This window comes from Tamandua tetradactyla, chromosome 8, assembly GCF_023851605.1.
Source record: "Tamandua tetradactyla isolate mTamTet1 chromosome 8, mTamTet1.pri, whole genome shotgun sequence".
Taxonomy (NCBI): Eukaryota; Metazoa; Chordata; class Mammalia; order Pilosa; family Myrmecophagidae; genus Tamandua; species Tamandua tetradactyla.
The window spans coordinates 21,297,983-21,309,306 of record NC_135334.1 but is presented as its reverse complement, the minus strand read 5'-3'; positions in this window follow the sequence as shown (position 1 = coordinate 21,309,306).

Here is an 11,324-nt window from a genome sequence, read left to right as displayed (position 1 = left end):
CCATCTCACACAGCCCACGTCCTAGAGCTGTGGTTCTCAGAGTGTGGTTGGGGACTTCTGGAAGTCTCTGAGAAGGGGGTCTGCCAGGTCAATTTTCATAATAATGCTAAGACATCAACTTTTTGCTTCTTTCATTTTCATTCATGAATGCACAGGCCAATTTTCCAGAGGTTCCATGATGTGGACTATTGTGACAGATTGAATGCAGAGGAGATGAGACTCCAGCAGCCTTCTATTAAGCTGAATATTAAAGAGATTTGCAAAAATGTAAAACAATGGTTTAACTTACCTACTAATATTTATATATATATATAGAGAGAGAGAAAATACAGTTCTATTTTTAAATAAAAATGTTAGGTTAACATATAATGGGCTTATTATTGTTATTTTAAAAAGAACTAAAAGACTTTATTGTTTTCAGTTTTAGTTTCCAACGTGGTAAGTGCTGATCAATGCAACCCACATAAACAAAAGTTCTTTGGAATTCTCAAGAACTTTCAAGAGTATAAAGGGATCCTTTGAGAACTGCTGGTTTAGTGGACAGGCATGCAGACAACTGGCTGGATTATGAGGCCTAAGATCAAATGCAGTGTAAACTGAACAAGGAGAGGCAACCTCTGGGGCATGGGAATGGTGAGAGGGCACCAGGGACACCTCCTGGAAGTTGTGGTTCATTACTCTGAAGTTTGGAGGGTTGAAGAGGAATATAATAGGCTGAACATGGGGTTGGGTAGGGAATTCTAGGAAGGAGAAGAGCTTGGCACTGTGGGTCTGTGGGGTGATGGCTTGGTCAGAACTGGATCTTGGAGTGGTCTCTCTTTGAAGGGAGGAAAGGGCTGAGGCAGGGAGAGCAGTGGGGGTGCTGCTTCCCTTAGTTTGGCTCTGTGGTACCCTTGATCATCCCCAATGAAACCCACTGTTTCTTGCAACTGGCTATGTGCTGAAAGTGTTTCAGTGAAAAGGAGGGGAGGCTCTGCAAGGGGCCAGGTCAGGGTTGGGGGGTGGGTATAACTAAGATGACAGCAAGTGTGAAATCGAATGTAGACCCCCCAACCCATGGTCTCATTCGGTCATCATAACAGTCTTGCAAGGCGAGGTAAGGGAGGTGTTTTGTTTCCATTTTCCAGATCATTCCCATTTTTTCCTACTTGGTAAAATGAACACCAAACAATGGGTTTGCTTAAACAATGAGAATTAATTAACTACCGGTTTTTAGGACTGGAAGTCTAAATTTGAGGCATCAGCAAGGTGATGCTTTCCTTCTAAAGACTGTGACATTCTGGGGTTGGTTGCCAGTGACCTTCTGTCCTTGGTTTTTCTGTCATGTAGCAAGGCACATGGACCTGCCCTGGCTTCTCTCTTCTGGGTTCTCTTGGTTTCCAGCTTCTGGTGGTTCCTGAGACTTCTCTCCGTCTGACTTTAACTCTGCTTGTAAAGGATTCCAGTGATCCGGGATAAAGCCCGACCTGGTTCAGCTGGGCCACACCGTAGCTGAAGTAACACCTTGAAAGATGGCACAAGGGGTCCACACCCACCAGAATGGAGACCAAGGCCAAAAACACGTCCAGCCTGGGGTACCCAATTCAATCCACCACCAGCCCCTAGAAGTTGAGTGCCTTTGCCTGAAATCAGGCAGCTAGCAAGGAACAGGACTGCATTCCAAAAGCTTATCCGTTAGTGTGCCAGGTTGAAACTGTCCTGCACACCAGAAAAGCCATGTTATTTAATCCTCATTCAGTATCATTCCAGGGTAGGATCTCTTTTATTTGCATGGAGATGTGAACCACCCAATTGTGGGTGGGACCTTCTGATTAGGTGTTTTCCATGGAGATGTATCTCTGCCCATTCAGGGTGTGTCTTAACCCACCTACTGGAGTCCCTTAAGAGGGAATCTTTTTGGAAAAAGCTTCAAAGCGACAGAGCAGACGGAGCGACCATGAGACCCAATGTTTGGAGATGCAGAAAGAAAACACCCTCCCAGGGAAGCTGTTTAAAACCAGAAGCCAAAACCCCAGCAGATGCCTGTCACGTGCTTTCCAAGCTGACAGAGGTGTTCTGAACCCATCAGACTTTCTTTTTCTTTGTTTTTTCTTTTTATTAATTAAAAAAAAAATTACAAGAAAGAAACACAAACATTCTTAACATATGCTCATTCCGTTCTACATATATAATCAGTAATTCACAATATCATCACATAGTTGCATATTCATCATCATGATCATTTCTTAGAACATTTGCATCAATTCAGAAAAAGAAATAAAAAGACAACAGAAAAATAAAACAAAAACAGAAAAAACAAATTATACATACCATACACCTTATCCCTCCCTTTCATTAATCACTAGCATTTCAAACTAAATTTATTTTAACATTTGTTCCCCCTATTATTTATTTTTATTCCATATGTTCTACTCATCTGTTGACAAGGTAGATAAAAGGAGCATCAGGCACAAGGTTTTCACAATCACAGTCACATTGTGAAAGCTATATCATTATTCAGTCATCCTCAAGAAACATGGATACTGGAGCACAGCTCTACATTTTTAGGCAGTTCCCTCCAGCCTCTCCATTACATCTTGAATAACAAGGTGATATCTACTTAATGCGTAAGAATAACCTCCAGGATAACCTCTCAACTCTGGAATCAGTCTCTCAGCCATTGACACTTTGTCTAATTTCACTCTTCCCTCTTTTGGTCGAGAAGGTTTTCTCAGTCCCTTGATGCTGGGTCTCAGTTCATTCTAGAGTTTTTCTCAATCCCTTGATGCTGAGTTTCAGCTCATTCTAGGATTTCTGTCCCATGTTGCCAGGAAGGTTCACACTCCTGGGAGTCATGTCCCACGTAGACAGGGGGAGGGTGGTGAGTTTGCTTGCTGTGTTGGCTGGAAGAGAGGCCACATCTGAGCAACAAAAGAGGTTCTCTTGGGGGTGACTCTTAGGCCTAATTTTAAGTAGATTTGACCTATCCTTTGTGGGGTTAAGTTTCATATGAACAAACCCCAAGACTGGGGGCCCAGCCTACAGCTTTGGTTGTCCACACTGCTTGTGAGAATATCAAGAATTCAACCTGGGGAGGTTGAATATTCCCCCTTTCTTACCATTCCCCGAAGGGGGCTTTTCCACTCACTGATTGAATCTCTCTGGGATTCATCAGGGCATCACTCTGGACAAACCAACAAAATCTCATGTCCTACCCAAGCTTCCATGTACTTATGTTCTTCAACCAACTATCTACATAAGTTATATTAGGAGATGCACTAGTCAAAATATAAATTTTGTACCAAACATTTTTTGCTTTAGTCTCACACATAAGTTGAAATTTTAAAATATTAATTACCATTTATTTTCAGCACCCTGCAGTAATGACATTCCTTTGTTCTTCCTCATGCAAAAACGTTTTTAAAATTTGTACATTTATTCACTATCATTATGCACTCTAGGCATTCCTAGATTATACCATCTCAATCTTTATCGTCTATCTTTCTTTGTGATTTCATTTATGCCCCCAGCCCTCCTCCCTCTGTCATTCTCACATTCAGCTTCATTCAGTGTTTTAACATAATTGTATTACAGTTAGGTAGTATTGTGCTGTCCATTTCTGAGTTTTTACATTCAGTCCTGTTGCACAATTTTTATCCCTTCAGCTCCAATTATCCAATATCTTACCTTATTTCTATCTCCTGATGGTCTCTGTTACCAACAAAATATTCCAAGTTTATTCACTAATGTCAGTTCATATCAGTGAGACCATACAGTATTTGTCCTTCTATTTTTGGCTAATCTCACTCAGCATAATGTCCTTAAGGTCCATCCATGTTGTTAAATACTTTGTAACTTTATTCTTACAGCTGCATAATATTCCATTGTATGTATATGCCATAGTTTGTTTAGCCACCCGTCTGTTAATGGACATTTTGGCTGCTCCCATCTCTTGGTACTTGTAAATAATGCTGCTATAAACATTGGTGTGCAAATGTCCATTTGTGTCCTGGCCCTCGTGTCCTTTGAGTAGAAATGGCATATAGATGGGTCCTGTTTTTTTAATCCATTCTGCCAGTCTATGTCTTTGGATTGGCAAGTTTAATCCATTAACATTTAGTGTCATCACTGCACGGGTAGTACTTTCTTCTACCATTTTGCCTTTTGGATTTTATATGTTATCTCTAATTTTCTCTCTTTTTGCCTTTACTCATAGTCTCCCTTTCTACACTCTCTCCACACCTCTCTCTTCTGTCTTTTCATATCTGTCTCTAGTGCTCCCTTTAGTATTTCTTGCAGAGCTGGTCTCTTGGTCACAAATTCTCTTAGTGATTTTTTGTCTGAAAATGTTTTAATTTCTCCCTCATTTTTGAAGGACAATTTTGCTGGATATAGAATTCTTGGTTGGCAGTTTTTCTCTTTTAATAATTTAAATATATCTTCTCCCCTCCATGGTTTCTGCTGAAAAATCTATGCATAGTCTTATTGGGCTTCCCTTGTATGTGATGGATTGCTTTTCTCTTGCTGCTTTCAAGATCCTCTCTTTCTCTTTGACCTCTGACATTCTGATTAGTAAATGTCTTGGAGTATGTCTATTTGGATCTATTCTCTTTGGGGTACACTGCACTTCTTGGATCTGTAATTTTAAGTCTTTCATAAGAGTTGGGAAATTTTCAGTAAAAATTTCCTCCACTAGTTTTTCTTCTCCTTTTCCCTTCTCTTCTCCTTCTGGGACACCCTAAAACACATATATTCATGCGCTTCATATTGTCATTCAATTCCCTGAGTCCCTGCTCGTATTTTTTCCATTTTTTTCCCTATGTTTTCTTTTGCTTGTCGGATTTCAGGTGTTCCGTCCTCCAGTTCACTAATCCTATATTCTGCCTCTCAAAATCTACCATTGTAGGTTCCCATTGTTTTTTTCATCTCTTCTACCATGCCTTTCATTCCCATCAGTTCTGTTTTGTTTTTTAAGACGTTTGATTTCTTCTTTTTGTTCATTCCTTGCCTTCTTTATATCCTTCCTCAATTCATTGATTTGGTTTTTGATGAGGTTTTCCATGTCTGTTCATATATTCTGAATTAATTGTTTCAGCTCCTGTATGTCATTTGAATTGTTGGTTTGTTCCTTTGACTGGGCCATATCTTCAATTTTTCTAGTGTGATTTGTTATTTTTTGCTGGCGTCTAGACATTTAATTACCTTGATTAGTTTATTCTGGAGATTGCTTTCACTTCTTTCACCTAGGGTTTTCTTGCTGGATGAATTTGTTGTTTGTCTGTTCTTTGACATTCAGTTTAGCTTTTTCTGGACCTCTAGCTTAGGTTTTGTTTAATAGAGGAGAATTTTTCAGTTCTTGTTTTCTTGTTTCTTGCCCTGCTTGTATGGTGCCTTTTTCCCCCCACCCTTAGGTGGGTCTACTTAGTTATTATAGACCCTAGCCGGATTTTCTCAGACCAAACTGACCTCCTATCAGGAGGACAGAGTCACCTGTGTCGATTTTCCCTGAGGGTGAGACCCAGCAGGTTGAAAGACTTTCCTGTGAAGTCTCTGGGCTCTGTTTTTCTTATCCTGCCCAGTATGTGGTGCTTGTCTGCCTGCAGGTCCCATCAGCATAAGATGATGCGGTACCTTTAACTTTGGCAGACTCTCCCTGCTGGAGGCATGGTGGAGACAGAGAAGAGGTTGTAGGCTGGCTTTAATGGCTTCAAATTACCAAGCCCTGATGTCTGAGTTCCTTAAGGGAGGGATTCCACCTGATTTGGACTTCACCCCTCCCCTGGGTAAGGCACAGGTTCCAGACAAGCCCTCAAACGAGCTTGTTTCTGCCTATGCCTGGGGCAGTTGCAGCCTGAGAAGTCCTGCCACTGTATCCAAAGGCAGTCAAGCCTTTGTAGAAACACAGCCAGAAAAACCTCCGTTTCCTTCTTTTTTTTTTACATTTACCATCAGTCATGCCCCTTTGGTGCTAGGGCAAAAATGAGTGACCTCTGTTTTGACCAGGTTCACCTGAGCTGGGGGCCTATTGTTAGTAGTCAGAATTTGTGAATTAATTCCACACTTGAAGCTTAGTTGCACTTAGTGCCTGCTGCTGGTAAAGTCTCTTTCCTTTCCCCTCTGGGAAGCAGCCTGTGGGGGAGGGGCGCTGGCCACCACGGCTTGGGGAACTCATGGTTCTGGGGGGCTCACAGCCAGTCCAGCTGGTCCAGACTGGGGTACACTGTGTGTCTGGTCACTGACGTGGCCCCAGGAGCTGTTCTGTACTGTTTCTGGTTATTTAGTAGCTGTTCTGGAGGATGAACTAAAACGCGCACATTGGTAAGCTGCCATCTTGGCCTGGAAGTCCCCCCATCAGACTTTCTTGAGTTAAGATATCTTTCCCTAGCTGCCTTAGTTTGGACATTTTTATAGTCTTAGAATTGTAAACTTGCAACTTAGTAAATTCCCTGTTTAAAAGTTATTTCCTTTCTGGTACATTGCATTCCAGTAGCTTTAGCAAACCAAAACAGTTGAAGTCCCCAGTTTTCTCTGTCTTGTCCTTTTCTTCCCTCTGTATTTTCTCCCCTTTCCTTTCTTTTACATTTTCTATGTTATTTCTACACAACTTATAGAATAGCTTCCTAGGGCTGCCATAACCAGGTACACAGACTGGGTGGCTTAAAACAATAGAAGTTTATTCTCTCAGCTGTGGAATCCAGACGTCCGACCTCAGGGGTTTGGTGGTGCACACTCCCTCTGCAGTTCTGGGGGAGGCTCCCTTTGACTCTTCTCAGCCTCTCCTGGTGGCTGGCCATCCTTGGCTTTTTGTGGCCTGTAGTGGCATCTCATCTCTCTAGTCTCTGTCTCTGTCTTCATGTGTGTCTCCTCCCCTGTGTATCTTCTCTTCTTATAAGGACACCAGTCACACTCGATTAGGGCCCACCTTAATTCCCTGTGACCTCATTTTAACTTCATCACATCTGCCAATATACTATTTCCAAATAAAACCACAGACATTCTAGTGCAGTTCCTAATATAATTTATGTGGACAGCTTAATTGAACACCATAAGTACATGGAACCTTGAGTAGGGCATAAGGTTTTGTAGGTTTGTCCAGAATGATGCCCCAATAAATACCAGAGTGATTTGAATAGTGAGTAAAAAAGTATTTGCAAAGTCCCCTTGGGGGAATGGTGAGAAAGGGGGAAAATGCAACTTCCCCGAGTGGAGAATTCTTGATATTCTCACAAGCAGTGGGGACAACCAAAGCAATAGGCTAAGCCCTCAATCTTGGGGTTTGTTCATATGAAACATAACCCCACAAAGGACAAGTCAAGCCTACTTAAAATTAGGTCTAACAGTCACCCCCAAGAGAACCTCTTTTGTTGCCCAGATGTGGCCTCTCTCTCTAGCCAACACAAGTAAACTCACTGCCCTCCCCCTATCTACTTGGGACATGACCCCCAGGGGTGTGGACCTTCCTGGCAACGTGGGACAGAAATCCTAGAATGAGCTGGGACTCAGCATCAAGGGATTGAGAAAAACTTCTCGACCAAAAGGGGGAAGAGTGAAATGAGACAAAATAAAGTATCAATGGTTGAGAGATTCCAAACAGAGTCGAGAGGTTATCCTGGAGGTTATTCTGACGCAGTAAGTAGATATCAACTTGTTAGTCAAGATGTAATGGAGAGGCTGGAGGGTACTATTTGAAAATGCAGAGCTATGTTTCAGTAGCCATGTTTCTTGAAGATGATTGTGTAATGATATAGCTTTCACAATGTGACTGTGTGATTGTGAAAACCTTGTGTCTGATGCTCCTTTTATCTACCTTGTCAACAGATGAGTAAAACATGGCATAAAAATAAATAATAGGGGGAACAAATGCTAAAATAAATTTAGAAGATTGAGATGCTAGTGATCAATGAAAGGGGTATGGCATGTATGAATTTTTTTGTTTTTTCTTTTTCTGAATTGATCCAAATGTTCTAAGAAATGATCATGATGATGAATATGCAACTCATGTGATGATATTGTGAATTACTGATATGTAGACTGGAAAGATCATATGTTACGAATGTTTGTGTGTGTTGTTATATATATTTTTTAAATTAAAAGATTAATTAAAAAAAATCACAGTCATAGGTACCAAGGGTTAAGTCATTAACATATCCTTTTTGGGGGCGCAACTCACCCCACAGCACAAATGGTTTGGGGGTAGAAGGGCCTGCGGGCAAGGACACCAGCTAGGAAGCATTTGCTGGAACCCGACTGTACAGGAGGACGCCCTGGGTGGGCGAGAGGTCCAGTAAGGGGACTCCAGCCCTAGTTACCTTATTTCTACTTTGGCTGCCAGGGCTGGTTTCAATCTGTTACATACCCCAGAAAAGCCTGTGTTCTTTTATCCACCCCTGTGGGTGCAGACCTATTGTGGATGGGACGTTTTGATTACATTGTTTCCATGGAGATGTGACCCACCCAATTCAAGGTGGGCCTTAAGCCTTTTACTGGAGTCTTCTATGAAAAGAATAAAAGACAGAAAAAACACACAGAGATGTTCTGGAGAGAGAGAAAACACCCTGGGAGAAGTAAGAAGGAACCACAGCAGCAGAGAGAGCCACCGAAACCAACCCAGGAGAGAAGGGCCAGCAGACGTTGCCGTGTACCTTCCCTTGTGACAGGGGAATACCGGGTGCCAGCAGCTTTTCCTCTGAGAAGACATCTTCCTCTTGATGCCTTAATTTGGACATTTTCATGGCCCTAGAACTGTAAAAGCCACTCTATTTCTGCTCTGCTGCATTCCAGTAGCTTCAGCAAATTGAAACAGTGCCTCTTAGGCTTTTTCTTCCTTCCTTCAGGCCCCATTGGGCTTCTGTTTTTATTCTTGAAAGTATGGACCCCTGTGGCCCTACACACACTGTGCACCATGCACACATGTCCCATCTCTGGTTCTCTGTCCTGACTGCACTGTGGCTCTTGTGCCCCAGGTAGGGTGAGACCAGCCTAAGGTCAGCTATAAGGTTATAGACTCCAGCTCTCCTGCTTTCCCTCCTGCTAGTTCTCCAGCTCAGATTTTCACTGTGGGCAGACTAATTTCTTCATTGCCCCTGGAACACACTGGGCTCACCCATCTCTCAGCCTTTGCCTGGGCTCTACCTCTTGTCCAGTATGCCTTCCCTTTCCCTTGCTCCCGAGACCAGTGCTGTAGAAGTGTGCATTAGGGCCTGGGTTTTTCTGGTCACATCTCTCAAATCCTTCCTCCCCTCCTTGCTCACTGCCACCCAGTGCTGACCCTCATCCCCTGGTTCCTGGAGCTTCCCCAGCCTCTAGGGGCCTGAAAGGCTGGTGCTTAATTCCAGCCAACTCACCACTAGTTCCAGAAGCAGGATACCCTAAATGTCAGGGAAATAATGAGAGCTCAGCCCTTGGCTTTGGAACACCCCTTCCGTGGTTCTACCTCACTCATTCTGTTTAGTTTGGGCAATGCTATACTTACTCTGTGTTCCTAAGCCTTTATCAAATATCTTTTTGGAGAAGAAGGCAGATGCAGCCTGAGAGGCTAGAAGAATTAAGCATTTGCTGAGGCCCATTCACTGAGAGAATCCCAATGGAGCTTTGGTGGGGCAGTCTTGGAAATTGGGGTGGGGTGGGGAGGAAATGGACATTTTTTGAGTGCTGCACCCACGATGTGTCAGGCACTTCATGGTTCTTCCTTGGCACTCACTTCGAGTGGGATCGTTATGCCTGGATTACAGATGAGAAATTTGAGGCCCAGAGAGATTAAATAATTTGCTTGGATGATAAATGCTAGTCTCTTTCTGCTGCTTCCTTCTGTACCCTGCATACCCCGCATAGGTGTTTGTTTCTGCCTGAGTGGGGATGAGCACGGAAGGGGGGTGGGAGTTCGCAAAGAGGTGCCCAGCCCAGAACTACCGGGGGTCAGGATCATGGATGGTTTTGCTCTTGGGTGTGTGCAAGAAGGCAGAGTCAGGGGGGCCCCTGTTATACTGCTGCTCAGCTCGGCTCCTAAGAGACACAGGGTTGGAACATTTGCTGCAAGTCCCGTAGAATGTGGTCAATTATTCAACCAAAAGCAGTGTACTAAGATGGAAAGAGTAGTACACTCTTTCCATCTGCCACTAGTAACGTGGGCTTGAGCAAGCCTGTGGCCTCACTGGCAAAAACAGGAACCTCTGTAGCCCTCACCCTAAGGCTTTACAGAAAGTAGTAAACAAACGTTACCTGAGCACTGGTTACTTTTTAAAAAATATGCTAACTCTTCAAACTGGAATCAGAGAACCAAAGGTATGTAAATCACTTTTAAGACCCGCTAGCCCAATCTACTGAATTCATAGATGAGGCAGCAGGGTCCAGAAAGAGGTCACACAACAGCCCCCAGGGAGCTCTGCTGGACCGCCAGCACGAGGCGGGGGAAGAAATCCAAGTTGCTAGGAGGCAAAGCTTGATGGACAAAGAAACACTGGGCCAGGCCTGTTTGTGCTTGGCTCCGTGTAGCGCCTGAACTTGTTGCCATGGGGATGAGAGCACTACAGGTTAAGTACTAAAGACAGAGCTGGGAATCAGCAGCAGGTTAGATTTGAGACCCTGCCCTGGACATCACCTCATCTGGTCCTCAGTGGGAGATGACAAAAGTGCACAGGGCAGCTCCTACCTCCAGTGAGAACCTGGTCTGAGGAGGGCTCTAGTAACTTGTTTCTCCTGGCCTCTCCTATCCTCTTTGCGGTAAGCCAAAATGTTTCCATTTTGAAAGGGTCCTCACCACCAGTGGTTATAGAGAAATCCTCAGCATTTTAAGTCTGAACCTGAGGGGTTGGGTTACTCCAGGACAGGCCCGGGAACTTCCTGAGTCCCCCAGTGAGAAAAGAGGTTCCAGATTTTGGCCACTGTAGTTTTCAATGTCTATGTCCCTGGGAAATGCCCCGAAAAACACCCCCACTGTTGCCTCGCCATGAGGTGGGTTTGAGAGCAGCTGCTTTTGTCTCAGCAAGTACAGAATAGATGGGCCTTCTTAATTCTTCAGTGTCTGGAGAAGTGAAGGCAGTTAGTGAGAATCCTTACAAAACACTCAGATCAGCTTATGAAGACTTCACTTCTCCAAGTTCTAAGATCAGCTGAAGTGGAAAGCTGAATGGTACTAAGAATTAAAAGTCAAAGGAAGCAATCTCTTTAAGGAGTTAAATCTGCCTCAAGTCCGGAAGGGTTTGTAGGTGTCCGTGGGTATTAACTCAGAATCTTTCATTTAATCTATCAAGGGCCGAGTCCCCATCACTCCACATCCAGGCGGAGCCACTTGGCTATAAGAGCAAGTTTTACTGTCGCCAGCTTCTGCTAAAGAGACCTGTTTTAGC